At 37.2% G+C, this 10,093-nt stretch overlaps 1 long non-coding RNA gene across 1 annotated transcript; it reads right to left on the bottom strand.

Moving 5' to 3' along the window:
- Nucleotides 1-2,946: 2,946 nt before the first annotated feature.
- LOC136557874 (uncharacterized) lies at nt 2,947-5,547 on the bottom strand. The gene is made up of 3 exons (XR_010783800.1): nt 5,477-5,547; nt 4,416-4,465; nt 2,947-3,100 (listed from the first exon to the last, which is right to left on the bottom strand). It is a non-coding gene; the product is annotated as an uncharacterized lncRNA (long non-coding RNA).
- Between the last annotated feature and the right edge of the window lie 4,546 nt (nt 5,548-10,093).

Here is a 10,093-nt window from a genome sequence, read left to right as displayed (position 1 = left end):
ATCTTAATTAATCCCTAATAAATTGCTGTGCAAAAAATGGTATTTTTATGGGCCATGTAAGGATTTGCAAGGTTGCTGTCATGGTACTGTGTAGCTCACAGCATACATTCCAGAGCTTCCTAACTCCTAAAATACATTGTAGATAAAGTAATGCATTTTCCATTCAAAAAGTTGAGATGGCCTTCCTGAAATTTGCATTAAAAATACTTCATAAACTTTATGGCAATTTTTAAAATAAAGTATTCATATGAGGTTTTAGTGGGATTTACTTATCGCCAGTAATTACAAACTTGTAAATCTGAGTGCAAGCCTATTCCTAGGCATGGACTGTATTTATAGTGGTGACACAATATTCCAGCTTAGGTATCTAAAGTTAGAATTCCAAATCCATAGACTAAGGAATAAAAGAAGAACATACTGATTTTAGACTGTACTTGTTCTAAGCAATAAGGAGAATAGATAAGTGTAAAAATACAGGTGGGGAGGTGGGGGAAAGAGGAATAGAAATCACGAAAAATAAAAGGGGTGTTATTTCTGGAAAATCAGCAGCATAGAATTGGTGGATGCTGGTTAGGTAAAAGAAGCAGCTACTGAGGAATACTTTCTGCACTGCACTCAGGAAAAAAAATTAGTTGAACCATTGTATTGCGTTGAAGTTAAGTGAAACCAGAGACGTAAAATCAAAATGGAAACAGCCCCAAAACACAATGTGATTGTGACTCTCGAGTGGATGGAGAGATCACTGGAGATTATTCAAGGTGCAGACATAATGGAAACAGGTGCAACAGCATATTTTGGTGAAATAAAAGAGCAGTAATAACAAGGCTGTTATCTTAGCTGAGTTTAAACAGCTGAAAATTGGAGAAGAAACAGAAATGTGACAGAATCGAGCTCCTGCAGCTTTTTGATAAACAATTATGAGAAATATAACTGTCCTGGCAGACACAGCCAGGTTAGTGAACAGTATGAAGAAACATTCCTAGGCAATGAAACACAATTATCTAAATCATTTCTGTCACTATATGACACGAAAGAACACAAGCACACACCACTGTTCTTAAGGTGAAGAAAAAAGGGCAGTTTATTTTCTGACTCCAACATTTATAGTTTTCCAAAAGTAACAGTGGATTGGAGGGTGACAGTGACACCTCTCCAATGACACTGGTCAAACTAACAGTCTATCAACTCTCTCCTCCTCCATAAAGGAATGCAAAACAATGAGTTATTTACAGAAAGTGTGTGAGAAAGTTCACTACAAGAATGTCAACATCAGAAGACTTAGAAAATCTTAAAAAAACAGGGTGACACATTTCAATGACATTATAGCCTGACCCAGCTTTGACTCAAGATATTTAGCCCTCGCCTAAATCCTGGACACAGTCTGAGAATCAATATGGACAAATAAAAACTCCAAGCTATAATGTATAAAATAACTTTTCTGTTTTGAAGACTAAGAGAGATCGAGAGTATGGACAAAGCTATTTTGTGACAGTCAGCCTCAGTGCTAGAGATGTTAGTTTATTGGTATAAAGATATAGTTCTGCTTTCAAGAGTAGAGCCTGCAGACCTGATCCCAAGACTGATTTTGTTCATCACTTCCATGGAACTTGGACCCAAAAGCTGTTGAGCTGCAGTGGTTCTGAAGAAATTTCAAAAGAACAATCTGTTTTGTCTATGTAAGAGGGTTGTAAGCTATTTTATGCTAAGAATATTGTATAATGTACTTTTACTATGAGCTGGAAAAATAGCTCTGCAATTAGTTCAGTGAATTGGGTATTCCAAAATAGAGGTATTAGTGATTAAACCATGTCCAACATGGGAGATAAAAAGTTTGGCCTCAAAAGTGCTCCCTAAGGAACAGAACACTGAGGAACAGAACACTTTGCCTCATAAAAAGGTGTTATGAGCACAGAGGTGGAGGTACACTGCACTGTACTGTTAAATGTTCTTTCTGGGAAGCTACTGGGTAAACCATCTTAGGCAGGCAGTGGAACAAGCATAAATGTCAAAAAGCATGATGCACAGCCATGCTAATTCATGGAGGTAGATAAAGTTACTCATAGAAAAAGTAACACCTCTTCTTTCTTTGAGCCAAGGTTCATATTAAAACCATGCTGAGCACAGTGATGACATGGAAGCAATTAATGAGAATCCATGCCATTTTATAAACTGTAATACACCTTTTCTTTTACCCAGAGATAATTTCATCCATCATTGACTGTAGACACCTCGAGAAAGTCTGGAAGAACTGCTGCTAAGCACAGTACTGCATAAGAAGTACTAGCTAAAGAGCAAACAAAAGTAAGCTTCTTCTTAGCCTGCAATTAAAGAGAAGGCCTTATGAAGAGAAAATGAAATTTCTGCAGCTGTAGTTTGTCAGTAGGTCTAGTCTGAACAATTTTTGGTCAGAGCAAAACAGGAACCTGTCTTACTGACATAATCTATTGCGTGCATTAAATCTACATTGCTCTGAGAAATAGTGCTTTAGCTTTTATAACTAGTGTATTTCTGTCTGTACTTTCACCTACATAAAAATGCATTAACTAGATATCCTGTATTCTTGTCAAATTCTGACTTTGCTTGCTCTGAATTTATTTATCCTACAGTAGACAGGTAACTGTAAATACATTATTACCACAATCCAATCACAACAAATATTATGGAGAATTTGGGAAAATATTTCACCTCCCTGTTTGTAGCAATTGACTTGATAAAGTACCTTGTATTTTATTGTAAAATTATTAGCCTGATTGCTTACTAGGATATAGGGTCTGAGTATCTTCTATGGAGAATATATATATATCTTCTATGGAGAAAATTGCTTCAGGAAGTAAGGTCCTTTGCCTTCCTCTGAAGCAGCCTAATTTGATGTGGTGCAGGATTTTATGTGAGATATATATTCCATTCATGTGGGAAATATAATTTTCCAAACATTTTCCTGTGAGTGTTGTGTCTTTGAATAGGATGACCCGCTAGAGCTGACTGTGTCACTCAGAGTCTTGCAGGTCAGAACTCAGATCTACCAGGCTCCAGGCATTCAGCAGCATTTTGCTTGTTTCTTCTCTCTGAACACACTCCAAGCCAGGAACATTGTTGACATCTGGAAAATAAGGTGACGGATTACATCGGAAAACTGCTGGCCAAATCAGATATGCACCCAGAGGGATCTGGGATGGTCACTGTGGCCCAGGAACTTGCTGATAAGCAACTCCTCCTCCAAGGGTGAAAAGGAAAAGACCAAAGACATTGTTAAGCAAGGAGTGCTACTGTCCCCTGAGAAAAGCATTGGTGCCTCAGGTCAGCAAACACTATCAGGAGATAACAGTCATCTAGTTCTGTGTATTAGTGGGTCTCAAAAAAATTACAGTGCTGGAGGCTTGGTTACTACCACACTGAAACATCAGGGATTTGATTGAATTTTAAATTGCAGTAACATTGAGCACTTCTGAACATTATCATCTTCTAATATCATAAAACTGTCTGAAATACTCAAATTTGCATTCAGATCAGCAAAATATCTTCATCAAAATTGCCTGAAAACATCAGCATTTCTATATTGTAAGTATGCTAGACTGGATGAAGACTTATCCATTTTCTTAATTCAATAGTTTCATGAATCCATCCTTCCTGCTTTCTTTCATACAAACTTTTATCCCACACATGATAATCTCTCTAAGAAATTCCTGCTACCTGCTAGATTTCCCCTCTTAACCTGTGGTCTACTGTGTTACTTATGGCAAGTTTCACACTTTTGAAAATAGTTCATTTGCAACAGGCAGCCATTTCTGTTCATTCAAGAGTTTGATACAGTATTAGTCCTCTTAGTTACTGTTTACCATAAGATTTTTATATGTCACATAACATGTTTGTCCTGGGAGCTCTGGGTGGCTACTCTGAACTTTGTAAGCATGCTTCTCTTCCTCAGTTTTCTTCTTTTCTCTTTTTAAAGCTCAAGAATCACAAAATATTATGCAGGAATAAAAGGCCCCAAAGGTGCAAATTCCATGTAAAATATAATTTTATCCAACCTTGTGACAATAACGACCGACAATCATTTTTGTTTTCCCAGTAGGAATGTGGGCAGAGGTTATTAGCTCTCAAAATCCTGGAGCAATATACGGTACCAAAGTAAAAATCTGACCTCCCCCATAAACAAACTTTCTCCTCTAAGAAACACTTTGATTCACAAGTCTATTGAGCAAAATAAACATGAATACTCAAATACAATCCTTATGATTTGCAAGAGGGAAGGTAAGAGGAAAATATCACATACAGCAACAATAACCAGAAAATACAATAATGAGAGTCTCTGTTTTGTTGGTCCACTATCTACCCCTGCAACCCTTCATCACTACCTGAGTACTTTTGCCAGACTGATTGTGAATTTCTATTATGTATCATTTAATGCCACCTACCTCATTATAATCCTCTTGACAGCACAGAAGAGATGATCTGACAGAGTAAGCTGACAGAAATAAAAGCTATTTTAGCAGAAGAAAGCTTCTTTAAACAATATGTTTCTGAAGGGACATTCATCAAGGACAAGAGCAGCAACAGAGTAATTCTTCAACAGTTAAGACATGAAATACAGACTATTGTGTAAAACACAGCTTTGCCAAATTCATTATGGAAGTTTTAAACACAGAACTATGGGCAGATTTGCAATAAGGCATCGGGGCTATCCAGCAGTGTTCTTATGTAACAATCCTAAATGGGATATCTGTCAGTTAAATGGGATTCTGCCAGTTTAATGACAACTCAGTCTAAATATCTGAAGATCCTTGAATTTTTGGGATGATTAAAAATTGAACATTAATCCATACATAACCATTTGGATGGTGACATTTTGAGCCTTTTCATTGCCATAAACTTACTAAAAGTTTATTAAATTTATCTCTAGTATCTATGCACCTACTGAGGATCACCTAGAACTTGCATTTTTGAGTTTAATCATTACTGCAGCAGATGCTATTATTTTTCCTCAGTAGAATCAAATAGGTCCAAGAGCAATTTGGGTTAGTCTAGATCAGCACTTTCCAACACATTAATTCTATTTGGAGCTGGTTCATGTTTTTTGAGGGGCTATGCTGTTTACATCATGTGCTGAAATGTCTTTAAACTGCAAATTGCAATGCGAACAAAGCGTCATTTGCAACTAATGAAAACTTGTTTTATGAGTCAGGCATGGTACAAATTAATTAATTGGCTTAAAATAAATTTTTGATCTTTATTTTGGGGTTTCCCACTTTCATTTCTATGCAGTTGCAACATTAGCAGGTGTTTTTTCTAAAGCACAGATTCCTCTTCTTATAAATTAAATCCAGGAATCACATGACTCCATGATCAGAAATCTGAATAAATTGTTAGATATTTAAAAGATAATACATTTTATGAGACTCATAAATTTTAAAAATGGGCTGATTAATATGATAGGTGGCATAAAAAGTTGAAAATTTATTTTCCCTTTGAGAATTACCTTAAGAATTCTGATCCTGTGCTGTTAGCATTTAGCCAGTGAGGAATTCTGGTGTTCTTTGTTGGCAGAAGTAATCCATCAATCCCTGGAAGAGACACACTACATCTCAGCAAAGAAAACAGCCCACACTATTACCAACCTGCAACTGCCATGCTCCATGGTAGAATGGGATGTCACGTCCCATTTAGCAGCATGTTAATGACACCTACCTTGAAACATAATTTTCAGTTTTCAGAGATGATGGGTATTGGATTATGGTTGAGGTTAGGGTTACAGGGGGATCTTGGTGAGTTAGAAAGTTCTGTTTGTTCTTCATATTCCTAAATAAAGCAGGCTATTCAAAACAAGGCCCTAAAACACTAGCTGTATTAAGTCATGGGATGAAACACAACTCTAAAGCAATCAATATTTCCTCAGGCATTCAAGCAAGAATAATTATTTTAGAAGTAGTCAATCAACTTCTTCATACCAAGAAGTGACATTATGTCTAAATCACAAGTAATATTTCCTGCCTTTAATGCCTTATAACACTGCATACTATTTAATTTGCATTCTTTTTTTCTCGAGATTAAGACCAATTAGAAAAATTCTACAATGTCAGTTCTAAAAAGTAACTTTTTTCTAGAAACCAGACATGTTTATAGCTTGGAAGACTAATGTGTTTTCTCACATTAGCTAGCATGACATAAGGCCATAATTTAAATATACTTAGCGAAAAGCTGTCTAAATAGAGTTTAACAGATATATGCATTTTCACAAATCATTTTGGCATCTGGGGTCTGATTTTGCTATTTTGCCTTCCCTGGATCTTCTTGTGGCAATTGTAGGAGAAATAACTAGTAAAGCAACATTGGCAACGTATTGGAAAAATGATGGTTACAGATGGTATAAAGAATGCTATCCTGTTGAAAATCTATAAAGCCTTGGAGCAACATAAAAAAAAGAAAGAGATATAAAAATACTTTATAAAATCCAAAAGCATTCTAGTTTAGCAGAATGCTTTATCTGCAGAGTTAACAAAATACACTTGAAATTTGAAGATTGTAGAGATTGTAACAGGTCATGTTCTTAGCATTGCTGACCCAAGGTTAAGTCCAAGATGCTCCAAGCTATATTGTTGTCAATGCCTTCAACAGGATAATATTATATTCCCTACTTTTAATAATGTTCTCAGCTTGACACCATCAAATTATGTTTCTTTTGACAAAAGTAAAGTTTGTATTTCTCAGAAGTCATTACATATGACATTTGCAATTGCCTTTTTTTTACCTTTTATTTTGTAATAATAAAAGTGACGAGGTTTACTGGAACACAAAATCCAACCTATTAATGTCCAGAATGACCATCTCCCAGGAGAAGAGTGGACTCTTCACCAATGCTCTCATTACCAACATTAATTTTCTGTGCATGCTATGGTTTCCATAGAGGTGTTTAGATGCTGACACAAATGTGAAATGAATGAAGACTGTGGGAATCTGTGCGTAGGTGTGCAGTAGCCAGGCTGCTGGGAGTGGAGCGTGACTGATGTGCAGATAGCAGGCTATGTGTGGAGAATGATAAACGTGGTGGGGGGGAGGGAAGAGGAGTGCACTTGTGAAAGGGAACTTGCTTTCCACTGCCTGACTTTGCAGCACACCCCCTCTTTCAAGGTTATCTCCTCTCTCCCCATATTCGATTACACTTGACAGTGATGCTGCAGCCAGATGAGACACACTTATTTTGCTGAACAATCCCAGAGGACTTTGAAAGACAGAACAATCCCCCAGCCAAGGAACAACTTAGGTCTCCAGGATACAAGCTGGGCATTTTTATTTTTTCTTTAGAAATGGAGGTTCAAAGCAGCTGAGGTTATTTGTAGACTGAGGTCAAACCCAGCAAATACCCAGATTGTCAGTTTTAAGGGATGACTATATTTATCCAAAAGTCCTGCTGCACCAATATAAAGCATTGCAGGACCAATCTTTCCTGGGACTTCTGTTTTCAGTGATCCACTCCAGTCACCAACCACATATGAAGTTCCCCAAGGCTGGCCGAGAGACACAGACAGACAGCACAGGGCAACACAAGGCTCTGGCAGGCAAGGGCTCAGAGGTGCCTCTGGGAGCCTCTGGCCCTGGCTGCACCCTACAGTTTTCCTCTGTAGGTTTTGAGTTAGCAAAGGGACATCAATGCCCCCTTTCTCTCTCCCTGGGGCTGTGAAAACTTTGAACTGTTGTTGGACCGTCAGGGAAGGATTCTGAAGCCCATTGCCAAGCCCCTTCTGTCATTTTGTGTCCTAGCATTTGAAAATACTCCCCATAGGAGTGGGTCCTCACCAAAGGACTGGGTAAGCGTATTTCTCCAAAATTCCTGCTTACATCATTCAATGGAGGGAGGATAAGCAAAACCAATTAAAGATGTTAAATTCATTGTAAAGGCTGATCACTTTAATGAAAAACCCTATATTAAAACACAAGTGGCTGTTCCATTTTACTGTGTTCCTGACTTCTTTCCCATGAAAGAATTAATTACTTTGCAAATCAAAATAGGTGTACATATTTTGTACATTTATATAAGTTTACATTTGTACACTTGTACATTTTGTACATTTATGTAAGTGTATGTATATACATACATCATGAGACAGGTTTAAATTAGCTATTGGGAGGAAATTTATTGCAGTGAGGGTGCTGGGAGACTGGAACAGGTTGCTCAGAGAAGTTGTGGATGCCCCATACCTGGTAGTCTTCAAGGGTTGAATGGAGTTCTGAGCAATCTGGTCTTGTGTAAGGTGACCCTGGCCATGGCAGGAGTGTTGGAAATACATGATCTTTAAGATCCTTTCCACCCCAATCGATTCTGTGATTCTGTGAAATTTAGTAAAATTTCTAAATTCTCAAGAATTTGTTATACTCTATAGCAATTTTTTTCAGGGAAACCTACTGTTTATTTTAGTGTTACATTTTTTTTTTGCACTGGGCAGTTTTCCAGCTACTAACCTCTGGTTATTTTATATCTCAGTTTGAGGTGATGAGGGTATTTATAACAAGGATTCAAAACATTATGCTGAAAGAAGGTGACACTAATAGACACTGGACACTGAACTTTCCAAAGCTCCTATTATTGTTCAGCTGTGACTCTTTTAACATGTTTTACCTGAATTCATTATAGATACAGTTTTCATAGACTCTTAGAAAATACTTGAAGTTTCCTGGCAGTATTTCTGTTGCAATGCCTGTTATTCATCCAAGCTGAACTGCAATGTACTGGAGGATCTAATCCTTGTTCTGTTCGGTGCAATAAAAATATTGTCCACATAAAGTTACCATAAACTGTTGTACAATCAATGACCAACTGAGAGATGGGATTAGTCCTGCCCTAGACTTTTGCTTTTACCTGTTTCCACACCAAATTTACAAATATCTGCTTCATTGGATTCTTTCTCTCACCATTTGAGACATAACCCTCACACTGAATGAATTTTAAAATATTCAGTTCAAATCCCATGAAAGGCCAAGGCCAAAGACTTCGGTCACATTACTGCTGAAATTCAAAGTTGAGCCTTGACTGTACTTTCTTTCCCTACTGCTGTTGAGGTTATTGTTAGCAATAATTTTACTGAGAAAAGAAGGTGGATTAAAAAAAAAAAAAACTTCAAAAAGAGAAAGAATGAGTGGTTAAATAGCAGTGTTCTGCAAGATATACTTAGAATCAATCATTTTACTGTTTCCTCAGCCACACCAGTGATCATAAATCCTATATCTTTCTCCAAGCTCAGTGGTTGTGCCAGTCCTTTATCCCGAGAAACTTCATGTGTCCTGTACAGGACTTCACAGTAGGATTTTGGATTCAGGAGAAAACTCTGCTTAAGGGTTTTTTTTGGTACAGCACACCAGCATGTGCAAAAGGAAAAGCAATCCTTGAAGACAAAGAAATGGAAAAGGAGGTAGAAAAAACAGAAGTAATTTGTAGCTCATGAGAGACATTTCGTTTATTGAGGAATTCTTCTGCCTTGACTTACTTTCATTTGGTAACTGGAACTGGAGTTCCATTGGGCTAATTTGGAATTGACCAATAACATCTGGAAAAACATTTTTCAGCCTAGAAGATTTAGAGATATGCACACAGCACTGACAAGTATTTTTCTCTCTAACCTCCCAGTTGCAGATATGGTAATGGCTAAAGCAAAATCTGCAAATGAAGTCATGTTTTCTCTCATGTCAGCTCAATGAGAAAAAAGTTACATTTTCGTAAGAAATGCAATGGTCTTTCTCCCTTCCTCATACATGGAGGTCCTGACATATAATCACTACACATTTGCATTTTCAAACATGGTTCAAACTCACTAGCCTGCTTCTAGGATACAATGGAGTTTGAGGAGAAGACTTTGTTAGTCAAAAGATCCTGTAATGGAAAAACTGTTCCAGAATTTTCCAATGGCCTCACTGCTCTGGAAAAAAAGCAAAACCAACAAATTAAAAAACAAAAACCAAACCAACATATTAAACCAAACAGTCCCTAAATACCACAAAAGCAAACAGAATAAAGAGAAGACAAACATTTTCCATGTCACCATTGGTTAAAATGAATGGATAGAGAAGTAGAGATGCAGTTACAAGATGCCATGGTTGCAGGAGC

Source organism: Molothrus aeneus, chromosome 6, assembly GCF_037042795.1.
Source record: "Molothrus aeneus isolate 106 chromosome 6, BPBGC_Maene_1.0, whole genome shotgun sequence".
NCBI classification, from domain to species: domain Eukaryota; kingdom Metazoa; phylum Chordata; class Aves; order Passeriformes; family Icteridae; genus Molothrus; species Molothrus aeneus.
Note: the sequence above shows the minus strand (reverse complement) of the source record. Positions and strands in the feature narration are given on the sequence as shown.